Here is a 21,176-nt window from a genome sequence, read left to right as displayed (position 1 = left end):
ACACCGAACACAGTACATTCCCATGTGCGGGCCATTCAGCCCAAAATGTCTGTGCCAAAGAAAGATGAATTAGACCAAATCTCTTCTACCAGTACATAATCCATAACCCTCTGTTCCCTGTATATTCAGGTATTTATGTAAGTCTCTAAAACACCACCATCATATCTGCTACCACCACCACCCCTGGCAGTTCATTCCAAGTACCTACCACTCTCCGTATAACTTACCCTGCACATCTTCAAAACTTTTTCTCTCTAACCTTAAACGCTCCTTCTCAAGTATTTGACATTTCTACACTGGCAAAAGGACCCTATCCAGTTGAGACATGCCAGCTGGCTTACATTCACTTCTTTTATGTGTTGCAATGTTCCTTGATGATTAACAGAATGCAGGCTGAAAGCAGAGAAGGATGAATGAGAGGACAAACGGGGAAAAAAACTGGCTGCCGACAGTACAGTAAAAATGTTAACACCCAATTAAGTGTCCAAAATCAGATTTTATGTTCATTTACCCGAATAATAAAATTGAAAGCATGGCAAAAATAGGTTGATATCTTTAATGATTGAGAATTTAAAAGACACATTTAATTTGCTTTCCAAAGTTTATTTCCTCCAGTTCTTCAACCAAAGATGAATTCATCTCTGCATACCTCGACACTGTTTTATCACCCCTTGTTTAATCCCTTCCGACCTATGTTCGTGACACTTCTCACGCTCTTAAACTTTTCGATGATTTTAAGTTCCCTGGCCCCCACCGCTTTATTTTCACCATGGATGTCCAGTCCTTATATACTTCCATCCCCCATCAGGAAGGTCTTAAAGCTCTACGCTTCTTTTTGGATTCCAGACCTAATCAGTTCCCCTCTACCACCACTCTGCTCCGTCTAGCGGAATTAGTCCTTACTCTTAATAATTTCTCCTTTGGCTCCTCCCACTTCCTCCAAACTAAAGGTGTAGCTATGGGCACCCATATGGGTCCTAGCTATGCCTGCCTTTTAGTTGGGTTTGTGGAACAATCTATGTTCCGTGCCTCTTCTGGTATCTGTCCCCCACTTTTCCTTCGCTACATCGACGACTGCATTGGCGCTGCTTCCTGCACGCATGCAGAACTCGTTGACTTTATTAACTTTGCCTCCAACTTTCACCCTGCCCTCAAGTTTACCAGGTCCATTTCCAACACCTCCCTCCCCTTTCTAGATCTTTCTGTCTCTGGAGACCGTTTATCCACTGATGTCTACTATAAGCCTACTGACTCTCACAGCTATCTGGACTATTCCTCTTCTCACCCTGTCTCTTGCAAAAACACCATCCCCTTCTCGCAATTCCTCCGTCTCCGCCGCATCTGCTCTCAGGATGACGCTTTTCATTCTAGGACGAGGGAGATGTCTTCCTTTTTTAAAGAAAGGGGCTTCCCTTCCTCCACTATCAACTCTGCTCTTAAACGCATCTCCCCCATTTCACGTACATCTGCTCTCACTCCATCCTCTCGCCACCCCACTTGGAATAGGGTTCCCCTGGTCCTCACCTACCACCCCACCAGCCTCCGGGTCCAACATATTATTCTCTGTAACTTCCACCACCTCCAACGGGATCCCACCACTAAGCACATCTTTCCCTCCCCCCCTCTCTCTGCATTCCACAGGGATCGCTCCCTACACAACTCCCTTGTCCATTCGTCCCCCCCATCACTCCCCACTGATCTCCCTCCTGGCACTTATCCGTGTAAGCGGAACAAGTGCTACACATGCCCTTACACTTCCTCCCTTACCACCATTCAGGGCCCCAAACAGTCCTTCCAGGTGAGGCAACACTTCACCTGTGAGTCGACTGGGGTGATATACTGCGTCCGGTGCTCCCGATGTGGCCTTTTATATATTGGCGAGACCCGACGCAGACCGGGAGACCGCTTTGCTGAACATCTACGCTCTGTCCGCCAGAGAAAGCAGGATCTCCCAGTGGCCACACATTTTAATTCCACATCCCATTCCCATTCTGACATGTCCATCCACGGCCTCTTCTACTGTAAAGATGAAGCCACACTCAGGTTGGAGGAACAACACCTTATATTCCGTCTGGGTAGCCTCCAACCTGATGGCATGAACATCGACTTCTCTAACTTCCGCTAAGGCCCCACCTCCCCCTCGTATCCCATCTGTTACTCATTTTTATGCACACATTCTTTCTCTCACTCTCCTTTTTCTCCCTCTGTCCCTCTGAATATACCTCTTGCCCATCCTCTGGCCCCCCCCCCCCTTGTCTTTCTTCCCAGACCTCCTGTCCCATGATCCTCTCGTATCCCCCCTTCTGCCTATCACCTATCCAGCTCTTGGCTCCATCCCTCCCCCTCCTGTCTTCTCCTATCATTTTGGATCTCCCACTCCCCCTCCAACTTTCAAATCTCTTACTCACTCTTCCTTCAGTTAGTCCTGACGAAGGGTCTCAGCCTGAAACGTCGACTGTACCTCTTCCTAGAGATGCTGCCTGGCCTGCTGCGTTCACCAGCAACTTTGATGTGTGTTGCTTCAATTCAATTCATCTCGCTCTGGGATTTCTTCAGTTTAACTTTGCTAAAGTTACAGCAGGAGACTGAGAATCGAGAGATCCTGCTTCCCCACTGTGGAAGTCCTAAGGACTTAAATCTAGTCTGGTTCATGGGGATTAGTAAGAAGTGGAGCTTTAAGCTCCCTCTCCACAGCCAATAGCATTGCCACACCATAGTGATTCCAAGTCTGAAGCTCGCAGGTGTGATCAAGTTAGAGCAAGCTTATTTCCTTCTGGGGAAAAAGGTCTCACCACATCTGTGGCTCACAGCAGAAACAGACTCCAGTTGTACCCAAGGCTATGCTCTGTTTTCATCCAGGAACTGATAGTCAGCCAGCAGGGGAGTCCCATGTGTCACTTCCCTCCTTGAATATGGCAAAGTATGTTAATTGTTCCATGTTAATTATAGCAGATGTGGCAATAGACTTGAGTAATGATATGGAATCATTTTGTCACATGCTATACAGACTGGCCATTCACTTCCAGCGGATAAATGGAGGATTGAGCAATGTGTGTCAACCGACAAAGTAATACTACCAATGCATCCGCAGCCAAATCTAATTTCACCCAGAATGTTGCGAAAATGTAAATTTATGCTATTCTAAGTCCATTTCAGAACAAAGCTATTATTTGGCTCAGAAGGGATGAAGATGGTATGGTTAGCTGGCATTTAAATAAACAGCCATTCAAATATTTTCCGGGAAATCAGTAAAGGTGCAATATTTTTGTGTAGTAATTCCAAAACAAGTTGGCAATCCCCTATACTCCATTAACTGTTCACACTACTACCTGTTCTGTTCTATTGACTTCAAAAGGAAGAGAATCAAACAGGGTTTAAAATTGGCCACCAATGGATTTTTGCCAATTTTGCCCAAAATCAATTCCTCCATCTCCCAGAGCATATTACTAAGGAAATTACAGACCTTTTATTTAGTCCTCTCATTTACAAAGTGTGACTGCCACCTTGTAAGCAATACAACCATATTTCATTACACAACAGAACAAGTTAGAAATAGGAATGGAAACAAACATCCTGAGCAAGCTATTGTATGCTCTTATGGATTTTTCCTATAAATCCACTGCCACTATTGCTGGACTTTTGGTACTCTTAGAAAGAGGCTTAATTCATGATTCAAGGAGGCAGTTTTTGTTTCGGGTAACATCTTTAATTTCTAATAAAAAATCTTTCTTGAATTCCTGACATGTTGTATGATCTTTCTTAGTTGGAAAAAATACAACCGACCAGCTATAAATCTGATTTTTTTTTTTGTCTGGAAAAGGTTAAGACTATAACCTTGGCCTTTGGCAAGATAATGCCATAAGTGAAATGTTTGAAGTTCGGGACCATTTAGGGTAAAGTGATTTTGCTAGTTGTGATTGTTGAAAGAGTGTTAAATCAGTGATAATCACAGTAACTATCAGAAAACATACCATGTGCACAGGGCTTCCAGAAAAATGTCTCAAATTGAGTTAATGCCTCGATTATCGCAGACCCTGGCCACATTCCAAATGAATGAAGTACGGCTGACACAAGGAGACTTCTAACGCCTGGGAATGGACCGACTCAGAAACAGCCATTATAAAAAGAGCATTCAGACTAAAACAACGTGCTGTGACAAAGGTGATTTGTGATCAAAAGGTCATTATGATAACTGGTTCCAATTGTGTGAGAAAACTTCAAATAACCTGATTACAATCCATTGTAATGGAACTTGCTTCTGGCAACTTCATGAAAACAACATTTTGAGTTTTCCTTTATTATGACCCACATAGTCTACATTAACCATCACATCACAAAAGTAATACAACAGATACAAAACCTACTTTAATGTTAAAGCAAAAAAAAAACTGCAATTAATATTTGGTTTTAGGGTATCATTGGCTTATTCTGCACTTGTTGCCAATGTAACATTACCACCTTGAACAGTAATGCTGGCTTTAAATGATACTAATTATAGTTTCCATGACCAAATGTGACACTCAACATTGAAACAATTGTATTATGACATGTTCTTTGCCAAGGACAAATTACAAACTTTGATCAAGTTGAAATTTGCTTCCAATTTTTTTTTCTCTTTAGAACGTAATATCTGTGGTAAATTTTTAAATAGCTTCTGGTTTAAAAAGTTGCATACACTGTTTAATGTATTATTCAATAATGGAGTGACCATGTATGAGACCATAAAATAATGTGTAATGCCTAGAGTTTACAGAGCAAATAGTTTGTTCTTAAACAGTGAATTTGAGTGAGGAGCAACATGGTGGTATAAAACGTAAAACATTGCAAATTGACTAGGAAGCTCTGGAGCCTCATCGATCTTCTACAGACTTTTGCCCAGTGACACATTAACCATAGTGGCTAGTGGACTCTTGCACCTTTGACAAAATTCTACAATATTTTACTGATAACTGATGTCAATTAAGAAACAAAAGCATATTCATAACATAACCCTGTGAAGAGAGCGAAAGGGAGTGGCAAAATGGCTGACATATTATTGTAAACCAAGCATTTTGGCTGATTAACTTAACCAAAACAGTTTTAGCTTGTAAGATGGTAGTTGTCACTGAAGCAGTTCTGGGTACCATATTTTATGGAAGATGTTGAGGCTAACCAGAGCACACTACTCACGTCAGATTGAAAAGTCCTTAAAGTTATTTACAAGATGGGGGGGAATTATCACTGGCAAGACTAGCATTAACTCCCCATCATTATTGGCTCTAAGCCATTTCAGAAGAGCCAACTGCAACAAATTAGCACCATTGTCAACGTCACAATAATACAGTTCAATATTCCATGACCCCAGACACCGCCAATACTCATCCCATTGAGGATCTGAAAGTATAAAGGGGCATCCGATTGATCTGGACTCACTGGGTATTCTGGGGGCTGTGGGCATTGATGGATCTGTGAGCATATTGCTCTGTATGCCACATTCAAGAGTCATGATTCAAGACTCAAGGTTGTTTAATGTAATTTCCTGTATACAAGTGTAAAGGAGAACAAAATAATTGTTACTGTTGATCTGATACAGCACAAACGATAAAGAACTCAATACACAATAATTATAAATACATAAAATGGCTTATACACTTTGATTGATTTTATGTCCATAAAATGACTCCAGGCTGTGCATAAGGTGACTGACAGGAAATAAAGTCGTAGTGGAGGTGTGGATCAGCCTTACTGCTTGGGGAAAGTAACTGAGTCCGGTGGTCCTGGCATGGATGCTATGAAGCCTCCTCTCTGACGGAGTAGGACAAACAGTCTATGAGCAGGGTGGGTGGGATCCTTCACGATGTTACTGGCCCTCGTCTGCAACCTTTCTGAATACATGTCCTCAACGGAGGATAGGCTAGTGCTGGTGATGCTTTAAGCAGTTTTGACTACCCACTGTAGAGCCTTTCTGTCCGCTGCAGTGCAGTTTCCGCATCATGCAGTGATGCAGCTTGTCAGGATGCTTGTCTGTAGAATGACGCGAGTATGGATGTACAAAGCCCGGCTCTCTTTAGCCTCCTCAAGAAGTAGAAGAGGCTAAAGGGATGAAGTGCTTCAAGTTTCCACTGTTGTGCCGCCGATGTAAAGGGCGGGGGTGGGGGTGGGGTGAGTGGTGCAAATTGTCCTGAAATACATAACCTTCTCCTTTGTTTTGTTAACATTAAGGAAGAGGTTATTTGCCAAACATCAGGCCTCTAGCTCTTCCACCTTCTCCCTGTAGGCCATTCCATTGCTGTCGGTAATGAGCCCACTACTGTTGTATCAACAATGAACTTGACAATGTGATTGCTGGGGTGTTTGGCCATACAGTCACGTGTGAGCAGAGTGCACAGCAACAGGCTCAGCACACTGCCCTGGGGAGCACCCGTGTTAACAGCGATGTGCAGGAGGAGCAGTTGTGTATCCTGACTATCTGAGGTCTGTTCGTTAGGAAGTCCAACACCCAGTGCACAGTGATAGATTTAGACCGAGCAGTGGGTGTTTGTTCACCAAGTCAGTGAGACAAAAGTGTTCTGAAATCTAGAAACAGCATTCATAGCCAGGTGCATGATAGATGCTATGACATCTGCCATAGAGCGGTTCTGACTGTAAGCATATTGGTGAGTGTCCAATGCAGCAGGGATGGTGTTTTTGATATGCGCCATTATAGGTGTTCAATGCACTTCATGATGATTGGAGTCAATGCCATTGGGTTGTAGACATTTAGTTCTAAACGTTAGTTATTTGGTACAGGGATGATGGTGGTTGATTTGAAGTATGTGGGGACAGCAGCCTGGATAGGCGAAGTGTTGAAGATGTCCATGAAGACATCAGTGAACTGGTATGCACACTCCCGGGGTACTCGGCCTGGGATGTTTTCCGGCCCGGTTGACTCCCTGCAGAATCCTGCTGTGACAGAGTGGCTGCTCACCTGGGAGGAATTTGCCCAGCTTTGTGTTGCATGCCTCGAAGCATGCATAGAAGTTGTTTAGAGCATCAGAGAGGGAAGTATCACTGGTACAGTCAATGCAGTTTCCCCCCTCCCTCCTTTGTGTAGTCTGTATTGCCCTTGATGCCCTGCCACATATGCTAGGGATCGCTATCGGACAGGTGTCCATAACGCAGTCCCTGCCCCAAAAATAGTTCAGGAAGGTACCTGTTGAGTACCCTGGTTCAGATTCTTTAAAACTTCCAACCCTTGCAAGTATTTTTCAAAAAAAAGAAGAGAAGAGAAGAGAATTAGGTTCTCCAGGAGCTATCCCTTTCTTGGAGCATTTAGAGGAATAGTTCTGGAGGCTGGAAGCCCTTTCCTTGTAGAAGATGGTTACAGCAACTTCTTTACAAGTCATATAGGGAAGAACTATTCAATAACTTAATTACAATAATGAGTATCACCGTGGTAATTTTTTCAGATGGGAATGGATCATTTTCATCCCAAGTAGAAGCTTAATGAACACATTAATAGTTGGCTGGAAACTTACAGAATCACCTTATGCACTTCTCTTGGTACAGCTGGAATTAGAATGGAAGTCAGGAAAAAAAAATCCTCATGGATATATTTAGGGAGAGTTATCTACTATCTACTATCTGATGCTACTATCTGAGCATCAACATTTTCCGTTGTTGAGACACCCACCACAGCATTTGGTACACACCTGTACTAGAATTAGAGGACATCAGAAACTACTTTACCTGGGGCACGTAAGTTACAGGAGGCTGATTATTTTCATGCTACAACCTGTCAAACACTGGCATATTTGAAATGAATCCAAGTTACTCAAGGAAGGGCTCGAAACCCAGGGGCTACTTTTCTAACTTTACTGAGTAGCACATGTCGTTTCTTCAAAAAGAAAATGAAAACACGTACTGAAATCCTAATGCAAAATGGAGACTGAAACCAAGAAATTCTCAAAATATCCCCCCAGTGTTCAAATCAATATTGCATGGATCATCTTCAATTCAGGTTCTAATCTAAAACAGGTGCAAAAATGGCTAGTCCATGCAACAGCTTTCAATGGGAAAAAAAAAGGTCAGGCAATAATTATTGTGCCCCGTTTTCCCTGAAGTAGGAATAGTGACTTGGTGGAAGGAAATTACTTTTCTGAGCAGGAGGCTAGTGCATTTTATTAAGTTCAATGCAAAGCAATTTTCAATTGCACATGTGACAGAATTCTTAAAGTCAAACAATACCAGAACCCATTTCTACAGGATGCGAGAAATTTAAAAATTGATGATAATCACTGCTTTGAACATGCTGAAGGACAACCTTGGTTCGTGATTTGGAGTTTTTATAGAGAGGCTACAGGAATAGAAGTTGCCATTCTTGCAATGTAAATCTTATGATATTGCTCCATCTTCATCAAAGTCAATAGGGTGATCCCAGATCTGTTCTAACTAGATTTCACAAAAGTGTAAAGCATATTAGTTTAAATGACTACAAGACTGAAAAATTGCATTTGATATCTTGAACTGTTCAAATTATTTTCAAAGTTCGCAAGAAAATGGTCATTGCACCAGATTTTCTGTCTGATTCTTCATTGTTTCATCTCACCCTCTCTACTTCTTTTGCAAAACTAATCGTAAAACTAAACATTTCTACACTCTCATACATATTCAATCACACTGTGGAATGAAAATATACAGCCATGGTAGTTCTTTACTCTTTTGGCTATCTCCACTAAGCTATTCAATCCTAATTCCAACAATGCTTCTTTTCCCAGACTTTCAAATATAAAAAAACACCCTGAACTCCGGGTCTGAAGCAGAACAAAGTTTGTATGAAGCTTTTCATCAGCATCAAGGCTAAAATTCATGGGAGGATACCACTTTTCTAGAAAAGGAACCAGTGAGGAGTAAGCACTTCGGGGCACCATGGTAGTGTAGTGGTTAATGCAATGCTATTACAGCTCAGGGTGTCAGAGTTTGGAGTTCAAATCCAGCGTCATCACTAAGAGACTGTGTATGGCGTGTGCATGCATGTTTCCTATGTGTCCTATGGTTTCCACCCAGTAGGTTAAGTAGGTTAATTTGTCATTGTAATTTGTCCTGTAATTAGGCTAGGGTTCAATTGGTGGATTAGTGGCGTGGCCCATTGTGCTCGAACAGGCTGTTTCATACTGTACCTCTGAATAAAAAATATAATAAATAACCATGTCATCATCTCCTCACTTCCCTGCCATACATAAATTTGCCTTTACCCATCCTGAAATCCCAGCTTCCGTGTGCTGGGAACATCCACCCAGTGGGAGTCAACTGCACCAAAGGGTGGAAATGCTGCAAGAAGTTGATGGAGAAAATATGGAGGGAATAAGCAGGGCAAAGCAAAGGGGATAAAACAGAATAGAAAACTCTAACAATGAACACTGGAAAAAAAAGAGACTGCACAAGCGCTCTGTCTGTGGCATCACTTACAAAGTCTGTTTATCTCAACAGCACAGTGACAGAGAGGCAACGTAGAAAGTAAAAAGGATGGAAGGAGTGGAGATATCATCAAGGCAGTAGTAATGCATGCAACTAAACCGAAAAGGCGGCAAGTGACAAAACAGGCTCCAAACCTAATTCAGGGAAGAGACAAGAGGCGCACCCTTGACTGGAGCCAGAGACAGGAACTGATATCCATTTATGGGTAGGGTGTGATCTGATATGGGAGTGGAATTCATCCACTGTTGCCCGAGGCAAGCACACAGTACAGCAGGAATTGTATGCCTAGAGACAATGCCAGCAACAGAGATTGAGTGGTTCTCCCCGCTCGAAATGGAACAGCCTCTGCTGGGCCCCTGTAATTATACAGCAACGCGAAGAGGGAATACACCAGCAATTTGAAGAAGCTGCTTTGAGTTTATGTATTCCGCAAATCTCTTCAAAGGAAATAAGAATCCTGATTGGAAAAAGACATGTACAGTGCTCCGATACTAGCTCAAAGAGATAAAGAAGTTCTCATTCCACCAAGGCACCTTGAATATTTTATTTGTTGAAGGCAGCTGAGTAGCATGAAAAGAAGATGAGAGGGTTGTTGCAGCACAGACAGACTGTAATGAGAGACTGGAGAATATGTTGAGGTTTTATTGTGACTGAGAAAATCCAGAAGTCTGTAATTTAAATACCATTATTAGGAGAGCAAGGTAGAAGGACACTTGACTCTGGTGGTGGTATGACAGAGCTTGCAGCCTCACTTGGATGTCTGATCAAACTGGTGCCTGTGACTTGACAGTAAATTAAATATACTGCTGTTGTCAGACTCTGCTGTTCTGCCACTGAATAATTATGTCTGTCAGATAATGAAGAGTTATTTTAAGCTAAGCACATCACATGCACTCATTTTCTTTACTTTTCTCAGTAAATTATTTCCACTCTGACATCTCCCTGATTAGTTCAGACCATACTGACCAAACCAAGATATAAAATAGGCACAAATCATTTCATTCTAATTTTAGATAAGCACAGTGCCACTTTGTCAACTAAATCTGTTCTTCCAGTTATACTTAAAATTACATAGTGGTGAAAGTTCAATCATTCCACTTACCAAACTTCCCCTGTTAAATGAAAGCAACCATACAAATTTTGTTGGGTTATTTTGAGTTATTTTTGCCTGCAGAGGATCAGAGGCATTTCATTCTACTTTGCACCTAGTAATTTTTCACTACTCTTTTCAACTTTAAGATCATGAGAAGAGAAGCAGACAGTCCAGTTCTTCAAGGGTGCTCCACCATAGGAGGGAACAGTGCCTCAGTTCCAAAATTTTATATTGCTAGATCAGACATCCCACCTCTCCTGGAAGATCCGGGAGTCTCCTGCATATCGATAGTGGCTCCCTGATGCCTGGAAATTATATACAATATCCCAGAAATAGATTTTTTTTGAGAGGGAGAGGGAGAGCGAGAGTGAGCACCCTGATTGGTCTGTCTTCATGCTAAGCGTGGTCCCCCACCACTGGGCCGTGAGGAAACTATGATTTGGCGATATGAAACGATATGAGTCATTTGCACCTTTCCTCATTCCCTGTCACACACTGTTGAACTTGAACGCATGCGAGGTCATTATGCGTGCATCATCCATGTCAGCGCGGGAAAAAGATCAACTCCTCGAGCTTGTAAATGACAGTGGGCTGAAAAGTATGTTTGACATAACATCTCTGCCGGTATTCTGGATCAACGGCATTCTAGATCAAAGTCAAGATATCCTAAGATAGCCACGGAAGCATTGAAAACGTTGCTTCCATTTCCAATATCATATCGCTGCGAAGTGGAGTTTTCTGCAATGAATGCAACGAAAACTGAATTGCGGAATAGAATGGACATAAGGAACCCCCTTCGAGTATCGCTGTCTCCCATCATCCCTCGATAGGACCGTCTTGTTGCAGGGAAACAAGCCCAGGGCTCCCACTGATTCAGTGATATTGGTGTGTTGCAATGATTTTATATGTTCATACAGGGAAAATATGCACTGTGTGTTTAATATCCAAACGTTACTTAAAATGTTATGATGCTATTGACTTATCACCTATATTCCAGTCATGATTAACACCCCCCGTCAGCTGGTCCGCAAGAATATTGTCATTATTAAACCGGTCTGCGGTGCACAAAATGTTGGGGACCCCTGCTAAGTAGACCTATCAGTTTTCTCTGTGGGTGGGCTTTACAGTCGACCTCAAAAATAATGACAGTGTTGCTCGCTGCACTGTTTGCAACAGCGACTTTTCTATTGCCCATGGTGGGTTAAAATGTAAAAGACATGTTTAGGTGAATTTAACAGGTGTCATTACAGCATAGCTAACGTTATTTAAACCAGCTGGCTAGCTGCTAAGGAGCTACTCTATTGATGTCCTACTTGATGAGGCCAAACTCCCTGTAGGCTTGCTTAAAGTTGTAGTAGAATAAACATGATAATATAATAGAATATAAGTACATATTTTAATGTCACATTTGCTGCATATACCCAACATGGTTTACAGATTAGACAAAAACACTAAACAAAGTATTACATACACCCTTGGAGGTCGACAGTGGGGGGGGGGGGGGGAGAGAGTGCGGGGGTGCTACTTCCCTGGAATGAGTTTTTGCAGGGTGGGAAGGGTGGGATGCCTGATAGATAGTTATGCTCAAAATGGGTCAATTGCTTTCATAATAAGCCCTCTTGCCTAACATCGGCGGCCTTAAAAGATCTCCAGCTTTCCACTACCAAAAACTAAAGAAAACCTAGAGTACAAAACAACCAGTGAGTTGCAGAAGGTAAACTAAACCAATGAACAAAAAAAAAATTAAGTAACTTCTTTTTACTGCTGTTGATTAAGAAGCCTCCAAGGTGGTACAAATAGGGCTTGTCACTCATGTATGGAGACACTGGTTTAGAGTGCAGTCTACATAAATGCATCTTTGATAATGCAGCTCTTTTACAGTACTGCACCGTGGCATCCTTGTTTTGTGCTCCGGAGCCCACAGAATTTGGAATCCAGCACGCTGCCTCTGATTCAGAGACAAGCCTGCTCCAACTTCTTTCATTAAAATGTCTTTACAGCTGCTGAGCCATTGTGGGAAACAATGCAGTTTAAAAAAAACATTATCTTAATGCATCATCATTCACTTTAGATTCTTGTAAGAAAACAAACATCCTGCATGCATTACAGAATGAATAAGCCATGCATAAAAGCCATCTTCAAATATTTTATTCTTGCTGACTGCAATAATAGTCAGCTTTCTCTGCTGTCGTATATGGTTAGGCTCAAGTCCCACAGACATTAGATCATAGCCACTTCACTGTAGATTCATTGTCCTTTATAGTCTTAGTTTGCTTACCTAAAAGTGTTCTTAGTACAGTAATGGATTAGTTGTAGTAACCTGCTTTCCTGATTTAATATCTTTAATTTGAATGAAACGCTGTTACATAGGCAATTTTTATTTAATTCTCATCTTTCATAATGATACTGTCTTATAATAACCCAAAAACTAAAGAATAGTTGAGTTTAAGATGTTCAATCAGTTTTATGTATTTAATTCTAATTAAGGTTTGCTGTTCTTTAGTTATTGAAATCCCAATAGTGCAGATGTTTTGAATGAAACTACTTTTGCATGACTTATTGGGGTCTTTAAAGAGAGGGTGTACATTCTGTAAAAAGTTTAAACTGTTTTTTGGATAAAACTACCCGCTTCCTTGTCCAAATGCTACCCACTCCTAGATATTTTTGAGAATGGCTGTGGAATTACATCATTTAAGACCTTAGTTGAATCCTGATGTTATCATAGCACATTTATTAGAGGTAATGCTGGTAATTATTGTACACTGAACACAAGCATTTTCTGGCAACCTTACAAGCCTGTCTGCAATTTAATCTTGCAATTGTGAGCCAGTAATGGATGCCAATAGGCTGTCCTGTGTTCAGTAAGTACTTACAGAAACTGTATTCTCAACTCATTTATTTGCTATTAAACATGCTCTTTTGCAGCATTCCATGTGAACAGCTTTCTAATTTTCTGTCAGCAAAGATCCTTGCATCTGACTTTTGATAGAAGGACTAAAGAATGATTAAAAAAGCATATTGGATTAAATAAATCTTTATGATGACTGCTTGGCAAGACTCTCATATGAAATAATCTTAATACCAGAGTAACAAATCACTTGAGCTTTGAATGAAATGACTTTTGGTTGTCTCCTTAATGTTGGTACATTACTTCTCATGAACCATCAGCTGTTAGGTTAACAACTCCTGACTCACCTCATCCAGAAATTTGCAATCTTTCAACACTGGATCACAAAATATAGGAGCAGAATTAGGCAGTTCAGTCCATCAAATCTCATTTCATAATTCAGTTTACTCCAGCAGTCAGATAAATGAGTGACCATTACTACAACCATTTACTTGACATGTGCAGTTAGTTAAAATAAAAATTGAGCTGTAGTGTTTAAGAAAGATGCAGACTTCCATTTGCATGTATTAAATGGTACCTTTGTCTGTCACGTTTATTTGTGCTGAGAAATGTGGTTAGTTTCCCTGAACAAAACATTTTTATTTTGCTTGAATTACCACATTCCGACTGCATGGAAGTTTGAACAGAGTCTTTTTCCCTTCTTCACAATCCACTCTCCAGAGGTTTCAATTTGCCTAATTTGCATTGTCTGCAAATAATCATTTTGAGTACTCTTCATTAATTTGGAACGGCAATTTTCAGAAAAAAAAGAATCTTTAAGAAAACATACTAAGGAATCGTTAACTTGGACAATTCCTGCTAGATTTTAGCAGCACATGGGGAAATGTGTAGAAGAGATACTGACCACCACCCCCCCACCACCTCCCATGACTTGAAAAATCTTTGTTGACACGTTAAATATACTGCTGAAGCATATTAGACTAATGAGTGATGTTCATCTTGTTGCTTTCATCTCATCAGACAAGGCAAATAGTTTACTCAAAATGACTTTGAAAATATTCACAGGCTAAGTAGTCCATGAGTGAAATCTTTCACTGAATGGTCACAGGTGAATGGTATACATTTGTTGTTTTGTACATTTTAAAGTTCACCGCCAACATAGTGAAATAATTACAGCAGTATTCCCATTTTCCCCTATTAAAGCCTGTTTTATAAAAGGCTACATTATGCTAAACATTGTACAACACTACAGTAGCTCTTTTGTCTGCAGTGTGAAAGATCCATATCTCGTAAGCACTGTAGGGTGAAAGAGTTCAGAAAGACTCAGGATTGAAAGAATGCAGAAACAGTGTCACTAGGTTCAATACAGTTAACTACTTATGCTTAGCACTGATTGGACAGCCTTGTTTAATAAAACACTCTAAATGACTAGCACAACGTGACAAATTAAATGACAAATCCAGCTAGCATTACCTTCCGTACTTGTTCATACTGTACATTAGATGACTGAACTTCCTAAGTAAAATCATCAGAAAGTACTATGCTCTCTTACATGTGAATTAATATCCCCGGTGAAAATACAGTTTTACTGTTTATGACACTATTCAGCAGTTTTGTTGTGAATATTTGAACAGGGAACAATGGCTTGTTCACGGACCTCACCTAAATAAACACGGAGGCAGCCTCATCCACCATAAAATATGCAAAAACTGTTTCAGACTACCAGTAGTTTTTTTAAAAAACTTTCAATATTCAGCATGCTTTCATATTTCCTGTGGTTTTGAGAATAACTTAAATTTATAAAGTCCCCTCCACAACCTCATGATGTCTTGATGTACCTAACAGAATGTTTTGGAAGCAGTTACAATTGCAAGATGCGGAAGTGCAGGGGCATTTAAGCACCACCAAATGCCACAAACTTCATTGCAATCAATGCTACAGGATGTTGGATGAGGGATAAATATTCACCAGAACAGTAAGAATAACTCCACTACTGTGTTTTGTATAGCGGCACAGGATTTTCATTTCCACCCAGCTGAGCAGATCGGACCTCAATCTACTGTTCCATCTGAAAGAATCCATCCCTTGAATATGGAACACTGTCAATGCAAATAGAAGGTAGTTTTTTCGAATAATCCCAGAACAGGATCATCAATGTTCTGGTAACGAATGCATGCACAAGGCTAAATACTAGCCTGCTAAGATCTTGATTTTAAAAAAATTCTTGGATGAACACAATCATCGTCTTTGGATCAGTTTTGTTTTAAAACCCCTGATAGCATGTTTTCCTACGTTGGCTGGCATTGAAGCTTGTACTCTACACACCCTATAATTTTTAGGACATAAAAGAACTCACATGTTTATTCACTTTAGGCATTCTTAGCAGATGTAAAACTGACTAAAGGGGGATTAGACAGAGATATGTTTGTCTGTCGCAAGATTTCTTAAAAGCTGTAATTGGCAGTTAGATAAAACAAAATAAACACATACTTTCGACTCCTCTTTACTTGAGACTCCTCTTTACTTGAGACAAAATGAGGTCCAATCTATAAATATCATTTTCTTCTACAGCTTGGAAACAAGTAAGCAGCACACCATTGATTGTAAGGGCATTATGAATTAAATAGTGCAATGCTTTAAAAAATGGGTTATGATCTCCTGCAAAGCTGTTTGATGCAATTAAAACTTCTAAACAATCAAAAATGGCAAAAGATGAACAAAACTTTGTCTCTTCCAAAAGTAAATAATTTCTTTTTTAACGATTTAGCCTAAGTCAATTTGCAGATCACCTAAGATCTGAAATACCAAAAAAAAGTGGATATACAGAACAAAATACAAAACTAAGAGCAAATTAGGAATTGTTGCAAATTGTGTCAAATCAGCTACAAATCACAATGGAGCTACACTGCTCACTTTCAGGTGAGGCGCTTAAAGTTCCTGCCAAGGAGTACTGAGAGATCATTTGTCAAATTATAGACAAAGCGTTGCTTTTGATGGATTATGACAGATTACAGTGGCAGTGAAAATCCTAAAACTGCTGTCTAACTGTAGCTTAACAAATGTTTTGAACAGGTTTAACGCTGGCAATTTCCTCTTGAATTTCACAATTTTATTAAATGCTAGTTGTTACTCAGCTTTGTACTGCGCTAAAGAATCTTCTGAAAAATTCTTTGTTCATTCGCTACATTGTTCCACACATCTAACTCTGCGGTATGGTTCTCAATCTACCTAAAGAGATTTGTAGTAACAGATTTTGTTCACTGCTTGCATGTAGCACTTTGAACTGTGTATCATCTTATAGAAAATTAAAATATACAGTATGTGAACAGGTGCATGACAAAGATCCAGATTTGGATTAAAGATTCATTCTAATCTGCTTTGAAGAATACAATCCTTTTAAAATTACTAAATAGTCGCTAGCCCAAGATGTATGCCAAATCTGAATCAATGTTGCTCCAGTTTTCACAATGCCTAGTATTTAATGAAATGAATAAATCATCTCTAGGGCCGAACCAGGCAAAGCTGATTTTTATCCCAGTTTAATCAAACCTACTAGATTTGGATTAGCTCACAACTGATCTACTTGGCGTCAGATTTGCACTCATCCTTGGTACCAAGGATCAGGAAGGACATTAGTCAATGAATTAATGTTAACTGAAATTCAGAAGAATGGTGCAAGCACCAGACAGACAATTGCCCTATTTAAAGCTACATTTGCTGAACAATCCACTGTTTGTATTATTCCCAGAGACACAAAAAACACATTTATTCTCGCCCACAGCCAATCACATTAAGTACCTCCAAAGCAGCTAGAAAGTCAATCTTAACGGTTTTCAGAAAATGGAAGAATGACACCTAAAATTGTCAGAAATTAAAAAGGCAGAAATGCTTGACAGAAAGGAACAAGCGGAACACATTTTGAACAAGAAGCATGCATCATCTTAGTTTGTATTCTGTGAACAATGGAGAGGAGTGGGTTCAGATAACATTGAAAACCTGCTTGGAAACAAGTTACTATCAGCAAAGAGCTGTAGATAAAGCACAGATCAACACCAGGTAAGTGACCAGAGCACTGCTCCTGCAAAAACTGGTACTGGAAGGAAAGATATTTCAACATGCTTTAGGAATCTGGACCTAGGGAAGGCACATCATTGTAAAGTGGACATCTCCATATCCTCTTCCTTTCATGTTGAAAAACATCCCATTTGTTCGCAAAGAAATGGAAACTTCCAACACCGAACAGCAGTCAAAGCCGTGAATTACTGCTACATATGAAAGATGGACAAAAAATAATTGCAGGAGAAGCCAGAGAATGGAATCTCCTAGTGAATGAGCAGAGACAGGACGTAAAGCAGCTGGAGGGTGTGAAGCTTGTAAAACGAAAACACTTCTTGCTTCTTTTAAAAATAGAGATGCAGGAATTGTTCACTGGACTTCGTTATTCCCAGTTCCCAGAAATCAGGTTCGGCACCATTTCTCACAGTTGTAGCAACCACAGAAAGGCCATTAAAATGACAGCTTTCAGACTGCCTGAACCTCTTATTTTCTGCAACTATAATCTTCTAGTTTATGTCCGTCTGACCACTTTAGCAGGCTGATTCAAAATATGCAGTGTGGACTCTGTAGGAAAAGGCAGACCTAAAAGAAAGCCTAGGGACAGCAGGGGGGAAAAAAACAACTTTCAAGGGAGGGGGGTAAAAGTGGGTGTTGGAAAGCAAAATAGAAAGAATTATAAGGGTTTATCAATTGAGTGTGTAGCTTATACACAGCATGTTTATTAATAAAATATTTAATAACTACTCCGAAGCATTTATTTGTGAAAAGAGCAAGATCAGAAAGCTTCAGCTAGGCATTCTGAGACACAGGAAGAACAGGAGTCCATGCAGTGGGTTATTTTTACCTCCTCTAGAATGGTATTCAGAGTCCATTTTATTGAGGCATCCGTGTTTCTCAGCACCTGCTTGATGGCAGACAGTTTGAAGCCACAACAAACAGCAATTACAGCCCATGTGCAGTAAGTAAAAGGATAACAAAATATCCTAACTTCCAGTGGCGCATCGGCTTAAGATTCGACTCAGGATAATAGTGTGGCTCCAGTCATTATGATTTTTCCAGTTTAATGGGCTAATCTGTGTCTGTGCCTTCAAGGCAAGAACACATGGCAATGTACCGCCCTTACCTTAGTGTAGATCAGCCAGAAATGCCTTCAGTCACATCCTTCTTTTGCTAGACTTAACTCTCAAAGGCGTAGAGATTCAAGTAGCCTAGAGAACAAGAAAAACTCATGTCAGAACACACAATTCTTTAATATAAGAACATGCTGTAATTAAAATGTTATCTCAAATGTTACACATATACATTTTGTGCTCAGTAAGTTTTGAATCAAGAATCAAACTTCATGTTTGCATTATAACCGTACAGCAACTAAAATTCCAAAAGGAGGCATATGTTAGTTACTCTTGCAAAGACCCCCAAAAAAATTGACCCAGCCTTGCGTTCAGCCTGAACAAAACAGCTAAGTGGTTTCAATTTAATTCTCAGCAGCCACTGTAGTTCAAAAACAAAATACATCCAGCTTCCCTCCTTCCTGTGGGATTTTAATGGTAACAGTACACTCATATTCATGGAAAAATTCAGTCTATTTGCTTTTGTCTCACTGTTAGCTCTCAGGCATGTCTTGACAGGAGCTCAGTATTGCAGAGAAGGTGGAGGAGGGGATAAGCAATCATTTGCAAGGCTCTCTCAACCCTGAAAATTCCAGCCAACTCAGCACTCTTTGGAGGGGCGAGCGAAGGGGAATTGATGCTGTCACCCCTGAATCATAATTTGCAGAAACCCTTCATCTGTTTAGATAGGAGCAATAATGAGATTACTGATCCAGAAATGGCATCTTCTGTGTAATTTAATTAAGAACATCAAAACCATCTGGAAACCTGGGAAAAGAATTAAAAAGTCGTCCACAGTTAAGTTACAGGAATGAGTGCAAGATAACAAAATAGGAACAAATCCAAAACACCAGCATTCTAAGCCTTTGGTGCTAAAGCTTTTAAGTTAGTGCTTCTTTATCTCACTCCCTCCTCTTTTGTATCACAAGCCAAAACTGCATGATAAAAAGATGCTTCCAGCCTTCCAGTGCCTCTCCTTCAGGCTGATTTGGTTTGGAGATAACAATGAACTATCAGCCAATGTGATAGATCAGGAGAGCAAGAGGATATTTTCCCCCATATTCTGCCACTAGAAATGGAGACAAAGGTCCTTAGTACAGCAAGTTAGAAAATTATTTACTTCAATAACTAATAACTGATGAACATGACTTCAGATATTTGGAATAACTTTGTTTCCCCAATGGAGATCCTTGTCTACTACTCTGCAATAATGTACTTCATTGCTACCTGCTCCTTCTGACCAGCCACGAGAGATACAAACAATTCATGGTTTCTGCAAAGCATTTTCGAAAAATAAGTATATGGTTGTTTACAAACCCAGTTCTGAACCTGCTCAAATCCAAGCTGTGGGCTAATGACTGAGACAGTCAAACTGATCTGTGATCAATTCAAACACTCTCTGCACATATGTTCCAGAGCCAAAAATCAGCTTCTTCAGTTAATTCCAAAACCTGAGATTGCTGAGATAATTTAACTCTGGCAATGAACTTCACAAAAGACTTCCAACTCGAAAGAGAAAGCTGTGCTCTTAAGGCTAACGATAGACCCATCGTAAAAATAAGTAATACAATCAAGAGGATTCCATTTTGCTGGCAGAGCGACACAACTAAAAATTGGCGTTTTCATCCAGTGGACGCCTTTTTACAATCAACTTCCACACCGAATAAGCGCAACAGTATTTCAATCCAGTTCAAAGCAAATTTACTACAAGCTATTCTTTATGGCATTAGTTATTTGATATTATCTTATATATAGTTAAGCAAAATTATGAAGCACACTTTAATAAGTTTGTGAAGAGGATCCAGTGAACTTATGCATAAAACACACTAAAGAAGAAAGTCTTCTTAGCCCGTGAAGTATACCCTGATAGAGAGGTTTGTCTTTTGTGCTAAAGCAAAGAAATACAAGTGTTCTCTTAGCCCAGAACATTAAGCTACCAACTGTAACCTTTAACAGGTAAATGCTATTTGTTAAACTGGTATTATCCTGTCAATGTGCACATGATTATATTGTTAACTAATAGAAGTACAAAGTAAATGAGCTTTCACTGATATAACCAATGATTGATCACCACAACTACAATGACCAACAATGTAAATTTGCATATTACCTTAAATAGAAATCTATTAAAATGAGAGCAGAATCAGAATCAGGTTTAATATCACTAGAGGGAAAATAATACCGAACCCATGAATGCTAATTCAACATCCATTCAGAAATCTGAAGGCCAAGGGGAGGAAGCTGTTCCTGAAATGTTGAGTGCGTCTCTTCAGGCTCCTGTACCTCCTGTCAGATGGTAGCAGTGAGAAGGGGGCATGTCCAGGGTGATGGTGGTTCCTAATGATGACGGCGCCTTTTTGAGGCATCGCCTTTTGAAGGTGTCCTGCATGCTCTTGGGAGGCTAGTACCCATGATGGAACTGGATGGGTTTACAATTTTCTACAGCTTTTTCCAATCCTGCCCAGTGCCCCCCCCCCATACCAGATGGCGATGCAACCAGAGTGCTCTCCACGGTACATCTTTAGAAATTTGCAAGTGTCTTTGCTGACATACCAATTCCCCTCAAATTTCAAATGAAATATAGCCAGTAATTGCATTAATATGTTGGGCCCAGGATAGATGTTGCATCAGAGAT

The 21,176-nt window shown here is 40.3% G+C and overlaps 1 long non-coding RNA gene across 4 annotated transcripts in view; it reads right to left on the bottom strand.

Moving 5' to 3' along the window:
• LOC140206361 (uncharacterized) overlaps positions 1-21,176 on the bottom strand; it is an 87,704-nt gene that overhangs the window by 55,287 nt on the left and 11,241 nt on the right. For all 4 annotated transcript variants that reach the window (XR_011888124.1, XR_011888123.1, XR_011888126.1 and 1 more), the window contains exon 2: positions 18,556-18,640. This is a non-coding gene — a long non-coding RNA (uncharacterized lncRNA). The remainder of the gene's footprint in view (positions 1-18,555; positions 18,641-21,176) is intronic.

The sequence above is a fragment of the Mobula birostris genome, chromosome 12 (assembly GCF_030028105.1).
Source record: "Mobula birostris isolate sMobBir1 chromosome 12, sMobBir1.hap1, whole genome shotgun sequence".
Lineage (NCBI taxonomy): Eukaryota > Metazoa > Chordata > Chondrichthyes > Myliobatiformes > Myliobatidae > Mobula > Mobula birostris.
This window is presented reverse-complemented; position numbering and strand designations above follow the sequence as displayed.